Source organism: Leopardus geoffroyi, chromosome C1 (assembly GCF_018350155.1).
Source record: "Leopardus geoffroyi isolate Oge1 chromosome C1, O.geoffroyi_Oge1_pat1.0, whole genome shotgun sequence".
NCBI classification, from domain to species: Eukaryota; Metazoa; Chordata; class Mammalia; order Carnivora; family Felidae; genus Leopardus; species Leopardus geoffroyi.
Window position 1 is genome coordinate 12,245,506 of NC_059328.1, and position 10,355 is coordinate 12,255,860.

Consider the following 10,355-nt stretch of genomic DNA (forward strand, 5'->3'; position numbering starts at 1 on the left):
TCAAGACCGTGTCCCAGGGGCGCCCGGGTGGCTCAATCAGTTAAGCGTCTGACTTCAACTCAGGTCATGATCTCAGTTTGTGGGTTTGAACCCCATTTCGGGCTCTGTGCTGACAGCTCAGAGCCTGGAGCCTGCTTGGGATTCTGTGTCTCCCTCTCTCTCTGCCCCTCCCCCACTTGTGCTCTGTTTCTCTGTCTCAAAAGTAAGTAAACATTAAAAAAAAGACTATGTCCCAAAGAGGAGCCATTACACTCTTGGATGTTGGGGGCAGAGGCTCATCGGTGGCCTCCACGGGTGAGGTAGCTTTGGGTCTCTTGGTACCAATCCCAGTTACCTCCTCTGTGAAATGGGTTAAGAGGGAATATCCACTGTGGGTGGTTCTATCTTCATTGTTCAAGCACAGAGCCTCTTCTGTACAGGCCAAGATGTGCGCTCGGCGACCAGGAGGTACCAGGTGGGTCTGAATGTGGCTAAGGGCTAGGGTGGGACAGAGCGGGGAGGCCCGGAGCGTGCCCTCCAATCCCAGGGTCAGGGACACCATCCCCCAAATTGTGGCATGTTTCCTAACCTGGCAGTTTCTGCCACGTCCGTGACTTATGACACGGTTACTACTTGAATTATTGTTTACTTGAATTGTTATTTGCTTACCTTTTGGTCTTTCACTCACTTTTTCAACATAAAGTTATTTAAGAAGGGCGATTGTGTCACTGCCGTTAGTGGAAAACCAATAGGACCTGCCCTCAGCAGATTCCTATAAAATACATATAAGGAAAGTGAAATCATTTTTATTAAGGTCAGGCCGGAGACATGAGCTTGGCATGGGTTCAGAGAGCCTGAGACCTGATCTCTTCTTGCCTGAGAGGGAGATTGGCTCTCAAGAGAAGACTAGCACCGACTTTGATACTCTGTCCTTGAGCTGACCAGAAGACACGAAGAGAATTCTGGAAGGAGTAACTTTGGTGCTACTTGATGCTGTGTTCATTTCCCTGCGCCCCCCGAAAAGCACCTGGGGGACCACTTGTGGCACTTTTGACACATTGGGAGACAGTGGCGTAACCCCCTGGCCTGCCTTTAATGTGTTAATTACTCCAGGACGAGGTTACTCTGAGAACGTTATCGGAACTGGGTACCTAAGGGTGAATGATTTTGTTGGTTCCTTTCCCGTTAGTTGCTGGTTGGACGAAGGGAGGAGGAGACGGGTGGTAGAAAGAGCAGGTTGGGGTGTGGGGGGGAATCACCGGGGAGGAGGGCTGGAGAAAGAGCCCAAAGGAAGCGGGGGGGGGGGGGTAGCACACGCATCAGTAGAGGCACACTGAGTTTGAAGAATCCGCTGCTTCTATAGCAAGCAGAAGGAAGCCTGCTTCGTCCCAGGGGCTGATAGCCCCTCATCCTCAGCTGCTTGCTGCAGACACGAGCCTGAGACTTGGCCTTGAGAAGGAGCCGTCAGAACGTTGCCTTACTGGCAGAACCAGGAGGAAGGCGCAGAGGCGCTTAGGACCCCTGGGAACCTGTCTCCCAAGAGGGACATGGGTGGATACAGATCTCCCTGGGAATGAGAGGGGGGGGAGAAGCTTCTTCCACAAGGGGACTTCATCTTGCTCTGGAGCTATAGGAGAAATTTCAAGCCTGCTTTCCAGGGTGACTTTCACTCCCCATCCCTTTCAGGATGTGCTAATCATCCTTAACCAAAACACACTTGCTCCTTCCATGGATGATACTTATGGAGTACCTACTATCTGTCGGGCACTGTCCTGGTCCTGGAGGTGCACCTACTATGTGCTGGGGACTGTGCTGGCCATAGCGTGGACCCTGTGAAGGGTCTGAGGTCTTACCCTCCCTTTAAGCTGATATGCCACCTGTGACGTTTCATGGACGCTGGCTGAAGACCTGAGACCCCCACGTTGTGCTGGACCCTTGGGATTCAGAGATGCACAGGGGCGGGTTCTGGCCTCAAGGAGCTCCAAACGGGGACACTGATACAAGGTTTCAACCCAGTACCTGCTATAGCAGGAAGAGCCAAGGAAGCAGCAACAGGTGGGAGTTTGGGAGGACTTCCCAGAGGAGGTGGTGTTTGAACTGGGTCCTGAAGGGCAAGGAGGAGTTTGCCAGGCAGAAGAAAGAGGAGGGGGCGGGGGTGTGTGTGTGCACTCTGGAGATGTGAGCGGTCCAGAACATTCCAAGGAATGGGTCTGGCGCACTGGCCCTGGGTCCAGAACCCTGCTCATTTAGCCATTTGCTTATTCAGCTACAGCACCTGTGGAGAGTGGGGCAGGAGAGCGCTTAGGAGAGAGGGTTGGAAGCCCCTGACCTTGAGGATGCCTGAGTTTTGCCGGTTCTGCCTGGCATATCATGAACTGTTCCCAGGGAGGGGCCGGAGGAGGGAGACCTGGCTAGGGGACCGCTTCCCAGAGGGGGTGAGTCATTTTATTTTAAGAAACATCAAAAAAAATTATTGCAAAGATAATGCATGTCTGTTGTAAAAAAAAAATCCAACAATACTGAACTATATAAAGTAAAAAAGTGAAAGTCCCCCTCCCCCATAATCCGTCTCCCCAGAGGTGACCACTTTTAGCCATTCGCTGTGAATCTTTCTAGAGCATCCCTGATATCTGTAGCCATATTGTATGATTTTTTTTCCCAACACAAATGGGATCAAATTAACGTCATGTATCTTATTCTGCAACTTGCTTTTTGTACATGACCATTATGCATTTGTTCATCAAATATTTGTTGGGGACCCTGCTGGATTCCCAGCTGTGTTAGGCTCTGGGGTGAAAGCAAAAAACAGGTCAGGCAAGGTCATTGCTCAGACAGAGCTTACTTTATACAAAGAGACAAATGATAAACAAGCAAACAAATGTGTAAATAGTTACAGGGTACTAGAAGTGCTGTAAAGGAAATAAGCAATGATGCTATCATAGAGAAAACAGAAGAGACCTATTTACCTAGGGTGGTCAGGGCAGGCTCCTTGGAGGAGGTGATGTTTGAAATGAGACTCAAAGGAGGAGAAGAAACCAGCTTCAGGCAGAGGGAAGAGAAACACAAAAGTTTACGCCAAAGTGCATCACCTCAGTCTAATCACGAGGAAGTGTCAGGTAAAACTAAGGGGCATTCTATGAAAAAACGTCAAGAAGGTCAATGTCGTGAAGCACAAAGCAAGTCCGAGGAGCTGTTTCTGATGAAAGGAAACTAAAGAGACCTGGTGATTGGATGAAACACCTGATCTTGGATTTTCTTTTGCTGAAACGGACATTATTCTGACGGTTGGTGAAATTCCAGTAAGATCCGTGGATTAGAGAATAGCATTGCATCGATGTTAATTTCCTGATTTTGATAATTGTACTATGGTTATGTAAGGGAATTCCTTACTTTAGGAAACACTTAAACAAATACGTGGTTATGGTAAAAGGACATCATGCCTGTAGCCTACTACTAAGTGGTTTGGGGGAAAAATATATATATAAAACACAAATAAATATATATAGAGAGGGAGAGCACTGATGAAGTAAGATGTTAATATTTGGAGAATCTAGTTGATCTAGATGGAGGGTATTTGGGAATTCTTTGTATTATTTTTATAATTTTTCTGTAAGTCAGAAATTATGTCAGTAAGAAAAGTTTACAACAAAGTATAGTGTTAATCATTCTATTCCATTTTGTCTATATGTTGGTAGATACTGAGAAGTTCCTTTCCAACACAAGACCATACCCTTTATCCTTCTCACCAATGGTGAATGAAAGGGCTTACCACCCCCGCCATATCTCCACTAACACTGAGAATTAATAATCTTTTGAACCTCTGGCGTTGTGATAGATTAAAAATATACCTTGAGGCGCCTGGATGACTAAGTCGGTTAAGCGTCTGACTCTTGGTTTTGGCTCAGGTCATGATCTCACAGTTCGTGGGTTTGAGCCCCGCATGGGGCTCTCTGCACTGGCAGGGTGGAGCCTGCTTGGGATTCTCTCTCTCTCTCCTCTCTCTCTGCCCCTCCAACTCTCTCTCTCTCTCTCTCAAATAAATAAATACCCTATTAAACAATTAAAACAATATCTATCTTACTTGTTTTATGGGGCACCTCTTACAGTTGGGGCTGGGCACCTTTGTGTTTGCGTGTTGGCCATCTGTATTCTTCTTCTGTGTGAGTAGGGAAGTGAAGGGTGGCCGGGACCAGACCCCGGGCCCCTTTGGAGGAGGAACAGAGAGCTCGAAGGAAGGCCAGAGAGCATGGCGTGGAGGAAGCCAGGGGAAGAAAGTGCTTCAGGAAGGAGGGAGGCCAGCTGAGAGGGCAGGTGATATGAGGACAGAGGAGCGACCCCTGGAGTTGGTGGCACGGAGGCCACGGTGGCAGTGGCGTATTCAGATGGGAGCCTAACCGCAGTGGGTGGTCGGGGGGGGGGGAGCAGGGGAGGTGATGCTTTGGAGAGACAGGCCATCCCCACTCTTTCAGGAGTATTGCTAGGAAGGGCAGCGGAGAAATGGGGCAGGACCTGGAGGGCAGCTTATGAGGAGGGCGACACTCCTTGTATTTGTTTATGGGGACATTCGGAAAAGGGGAAGAAACTGGTGGCCCCGGAGAGGGCAGAGAAAGCAGGAGTAACGTCCATCATGAGAAGAGAGGGGACGTTACAGTCTCCTTTGGTGACCTCCTCCAGTCCCCTGGTGTAAATCCTAGCCAGACACCAGTGACTCCCAATGGTAGCTCCTCTCTAGCCTATTTGCCTCCCTGGACCCCAGTCATGGCCATACGCCTGCCTGCTTATCTGTTCATGGATGGCCAGTGGACCCTCAAGCCCAACTTGGCCAAAAAAAGATCTCATGACTTCGAATTGGTTTCTTTAACCAATCTGGGCCACAGATTCCTCATCTGTGAAATGGAGATGATAACAGAACCAACCTCATGGGGGTGCCTGTGGGGATTATTGTGGGACAGTCCCTGTGTAGCAGTGTTAACGAGGAGTGATTTCCCCGCACCTCCCCCCCCCCCCCGCCCCACCCCAGGGGCCATTTGGCAGTGTTTGGAGACAGTTTGGGTTGTCCTTCTGTGTGTGTGTGTGTGTGTGTGTGTGTGTGTGTGTGTGTGTGTGTGTCTGTGTGTGTGTGTGTCTGTCGAGGCCAGGGATGTTGCTAAACATTCTGTAGTATACAACAAGATGGCCCCAGGACCAAGAATGATCAATCGTGCCAAAGTTGGGAATCCCTGACGTGAAGCACGCCAGGCACAGAGGCAAAGCTCAGAAAGTGTGAGCTATTGCCATTATTTAAAGCTTCTAAGGCATCTGGCTGGCTCAGTCAGTGGGGCATGCAACTCTTGATCTTGGGGTTGTGCGTTCGAGCCCCACGTTGGGTGTAGAGATTACCAAAATAACATCTTACAACAAAACAAACAAACCCAAGACTTCTGTCTCCCCTTTCTGCCATTTCTTCCTTCGAAGGAAAAGTAGCACCATCTACCCAGTATTTTTTTTTTTTTCAACGTTTAGTTATTTTTGGGACAGAGAGAGACAGAGCATGAACGGGGGAGGGGCAGAGAGAGAGGGAGACACAGAATCGGAAACAGGCTCCAGGCTCTGAGCCATCAGCCCAGAGCCCGACGCGGGGCTCGAACTCACGGACCGCGAGATCGTGACCTGGCTGAAGTCGGACGCTTAACCGACTGCGCCACCCAGGCGCCCCTCTATCCAGTATTTAAGGCGAAATATACGCACTATCCTTCCCTCCTCTTTCTCACATCCCCGGGTCCTATTAGCAAATCCTGTCAGTTACTCCCCAAACATCCTGAGTCCTTGCGCCTTCCCTGCCCCCCATGCCTCCACGGCGTCATCGGTCCTCCTGTGCAGTGTGAGTGCCTCCTAACTGGACCCCCTGCTCCCGCCCTGGCCCCACTTTGGCCAACTCTCCACACAGCACCCAAAGTGATCTTTTATTTATTTTTTTTTAAGTGTATTTATTTATTTTTGAGAGAGAAAGAGAGAGAGAAACTGAGAGTCGGGGAGGGGCAGGGAGACAGAGAATCCCAAGCAGGCTCCGTGCTGTCAGCGCAGAGCCCGACTCGCGGCTCGAACTCACAAACCGCGAGGTCATGACCTGAGCCGAAGTCGGACGCTCAACCGACGGAGCCACCCAGGCGCCGCCCCCCCCACTCGCATCCTTTTGGCTTCTTGAACACTCGAGCTCATTCCCACTTGGAGACCTTGCCCTACCTCATCAGCCCCTCCCCTGGAGGGCTTGTCCCCCTGACCCTTCCGTGCTGTCAATACTGGCTCCAACTTTGGTCTTCCATCTTGTTCACGATCAGTCGACGACCTCTCTTGGGGCTGTGTGTTCTGGGGCCCTTGGAGATTAATGTACATACCCTAGGAATGCCTGCCAAGGCTGGGACGGGGGAGGCTTGCTTTGGCCTCCTGTGCGTCTGTTAGAGATAACCTAGTCTTTCCCCTTCCTGGCACAGAGATGGGGCCACAGGATCTAATGAAGGGCTGTCAGGTGCGTGGGAACCCTCTGCTCTCACCGCCTGCCCTTCTGTGTGTCCCCTCGCTCTACAAAATCTGTGGACCAAGGTCTGGACTTTGTGGAGAAGGCTGTGCGGCTGCCACGGATCATCCTCTGCCCGATGCCCGCCCCCGCCCGTCAGTTCCGCTGAATAAAACTCTGTGCAAACTGTATGGAATCGCCTGCTTTGCCTTCTGGCCTCAAAGTGCCTTCTCAGCTTGGGGGACGCTCTATTGTTCCTCCCACCTTCTAGGAGCGGCATTCTTGTTATTCAGACACCAGCACCTTCCTGAGAGATCTTTCCCACCTATAGCAGCCCTGTCACCTCCCTCATATCATCGTGTTTTGCTTGGCTGTGTAGTATTTCTTGCTCCCTGCTGTACGAGGTCTACGTGTTTGTTCGTTATTGCTTGTTGCCCCCCACCGGATCGTTCCAAGAGTGTGGGGGGGGCTTGTCTTGTTCACCCTGTACCCCCAGTGTCTACAACAGTGCCTGACCTACAGTGGTTTGCTCAATAATTGTTGAGTTGATTTTAAATTATGTGGCTTGCCTCTTCCCCTGATTTTTACTATTTTTCTCCTGCGTTATTATCTTATTTATTCGTAAGAGCTCTTGGCTTGTTAAGGATGTTATCACTCCGTCTTTCGCGATCTTAAAACAGAGAGGGAGGCAGACCCTCAGAGACTCTTAGATACAGAGAACAAACTGAGGGTTGATGGGGGAGGCGGGGGAGAGGGGACCATGGGTGAGGGGCATTGAGGGGGGCACTTGTTGGGATGCGCCCGGGGTGTTGTGGGTAAACGGTAAATCACGGGAATCTACCCCCAATACCAAGAGCACACTCTATACGCTGTATGTTAGCCAACTTGACGATAAATTATATTAAAAAAAAAAAAGAAAGAAAGTGCTCGTTCAACGTGAAAAAGAAAGAAAAAAAAAGTTTTTGCTGAAAGCGCTGTAAACTTTTGACGATGGTAGTGTGAGCTCTAACCACTTGGATTCACCGCTCCAGCCTCAGAATAAGAATATACAGAGGGAAACAACCCCCACAAACCCCACTAATGGACACGTAGGGTTTGCCAACTCATGTGCAGAATCAGAGGGAGGGACCGTGTCCCCTCCTTGGAATGCTGAAGAGCTTGGGTTCCCAGATCCTTGCCCTGACTTAGCGAATGGCACGAGCAGGTGACTTTTTGGCATGTCTCTTTGCCTGAGCTGACTCACTCGCAAATTGGGGATAATGATGTTTGTCCCTGGCTCGTCAGCTTGGGGTGTTTTAAACTCTTTGGGTAGTAGGCTTTGGTGGGACCAACAGGTCCGCAAATGTTCACTGAGTTCCCTCTCTGCACCTTGGCTCTGACAAAATAGTTCTGCCTGCGAGGGGCTCACAGTCCGGAAGGGGAGAGAGACAAGTACAGAAATCACGACAGTGGCTAGGGGAAATGTGTGTGTGTGCACGCGTGTGTGCAAGGAGCCACACACATCATACCCACGAAGCGGGTGGCTGCCTAGAGGGGGGGCAAGAAAGACTTCCCAAAGGAGAGGACATCGGAAAGGGTTGGAGGGAATAAAGAGAATAGGCGTTTATTGGACAGACAAGGGGCAGGGCAGTGAGAGAGGGAGGTCCGGCGCAGAGGCTTGGAGATTCGTGCACCGAGAGCCCTGACACCGAGGCTTTTCCTTCCAGGAAGCAACTTTATTCGTGCCGGCACCGCTCAGTTGGGTTCATTCATACCCAAGAACTGAGCCCCGAACGCCACGTGGCATAGTTTCTTGAAATACATTTTCTATTTCTTTGTCTCCCATCTATGGCAACGCTCACAAACATGCAGCCCGATTAAGTGGTCTCATGTTACAAGGTCATGAGGGATGTTGTCTCCTACACGTATAGCCAGGTTGCCTTGAGGTGTTTTTGGGTTTTTTTTTCCCCCTCCAACCGCAGCAACACAACGGAGATAGGGCCACTGAAACCTCTTTCCCTTCCCGACTTTGGCCTGAGCCGAGGTGGTCTTGGTGGGGAGGTGGCTGGCGTGTGACTGAGTGCCCAGCCTCCTCCTTGCAGAGGGCTGGGAAGCAGCCCTGCTGGGAGGTGCCGCTTGAGGGAGCAGGTCTTTGGGGGGCTGGCCAAGTCTCGTTTCTCCGCATGACCAGGAAAGAGGCAGAGGGAGGCTCGGCCCTGTGGCTCTCTGGCCTGGCCTGGTCGTCTCACCTCTCATAGGGGAGTACTCTTCCCAGGAGCAGAGAAACCGCAGGGATGGGGACTCCGGGGGAATTGGAAGGCATTGAGCTGAATGGCAGAGCTGGGGAGAGTCCGAGCTACCTTAGTCCAGGGAGGGCAAAGGGTTTCATCTTCCCCGGGACCGCTATCCTTGGTGCTTGGTGGCTGCTGGGAGTTGTGTATTTGAGGCTGAGATGTGTTTCAGCTGGAAAGTGTGCTGCGATCAGTTCGCAGGGTCTGTTCCAGGTGCTAGAAGGCTGGGAAGGGGCCTGTACACTGTATTTCTTGCCATCTCTGACCTAGTCACGTGCTGCTGGTTTACAGATGGGAAGCCTGCAGAACAGAGAGTGGAAGAATCTTATCTGTTGTTCCGTTGTCCCAGGACAGTATTTGTCACACAGTGTTGGGGACAGTCTGTGGAACTGGCTTGTGTGAGATCAGTCACCCAGTGCTTGAGCCTCAAGTTTGTGTTCTGTTAAAACTGGACAAGTGGCCGCTTGGTGCACAGAAGGTTGCATGTTTCCAGGGAGTTTTTCTATAAAAGAACAGCCCCAGAGGGGGAACTGGATTAATGCCTTTTCCTGGCAGCTGTGGGCTGACCTGGGCAGAAAGGCTAGAACAGACTCAGGCATCAGGCTGCAGGAGACCTGACTCTGGGCTTTTCAAAAAGATCGATGGGAAAACTTAAATATTAACAGTAGAGCCACAGAACCTCAAGTCTGAAAGCCCTCAACAGACTTTTCATTTCATTTCAGTTGGAAAAAGAGCACAGACCTGGTTTCACACATCAGCTCTATCTCTTTCCAGCTGTGTGGCCTTGGGAAAGTGACCTAACTTCTCTGATTCCATGCAGTGTCCTCATCTGTAAAAGAAGAATAACATAATCTCCAGCTCAAAGGTTTAAATGAGATATGCAAATAGGAGCTTCCATTTTACAAAGAGGAAGGGAAAAAGCAACCAAGCAAGCCCAGCAAATTCAGGTTCCAAGGACACTAGTGTCCAAATTCCTAGCAAATACGCGTATAAAATGGGCACATTTCACTGGTCTACTCCACTCCTTCCAGAATATGCCATCCTTCCACCTCTCCCGCTAACTCTTCAGGCCACGGCCTTGTCTTTTTCTCCATCCAGTTCAATGTGGAGTTCTGGAATGACCCCGAAGGCCCCAGGTTCACGCAGCACCTATTGTGTACAAGGGCCTGGCCTAAGCGTAAGGGCCGGAGTTCAGTGTAGACAGCAATAGACAATGACAGTCGGTGACCAGGGTTTCCACGAGGATGTCCAGTTCTGCTGGCCTTGGCCAAGTTCCTTCCTGCTGGGCCTCAGTTTCCCCATCTGTGACTCGGGGATGTCGGCCTGGACCAGAAAAACTGCAGGGGCGGGGGCTGTTCTGGCCTGCGGTGTAATGCATCGGGGGGGGGGGGGGGGGTTGCTGATGGGGGCCTAGGGGCGGGAAGGGGCGAACCGTGTGGCGTGTGCGGGGCGAGAGAGGCGCGCCCGGCCGGGCCCTGACCCGTGACCGCCTAGCCCGGCCCGGGAGCGAGCCGGCAGCGAGGGTTTAGCGAGGCATTAGCCCGGGATTAGGGCGGACCGCCAGCACTTTAGTGACTAAGCGGCACCTTCGCTGCCCGAGCCCCCGCCCCCGG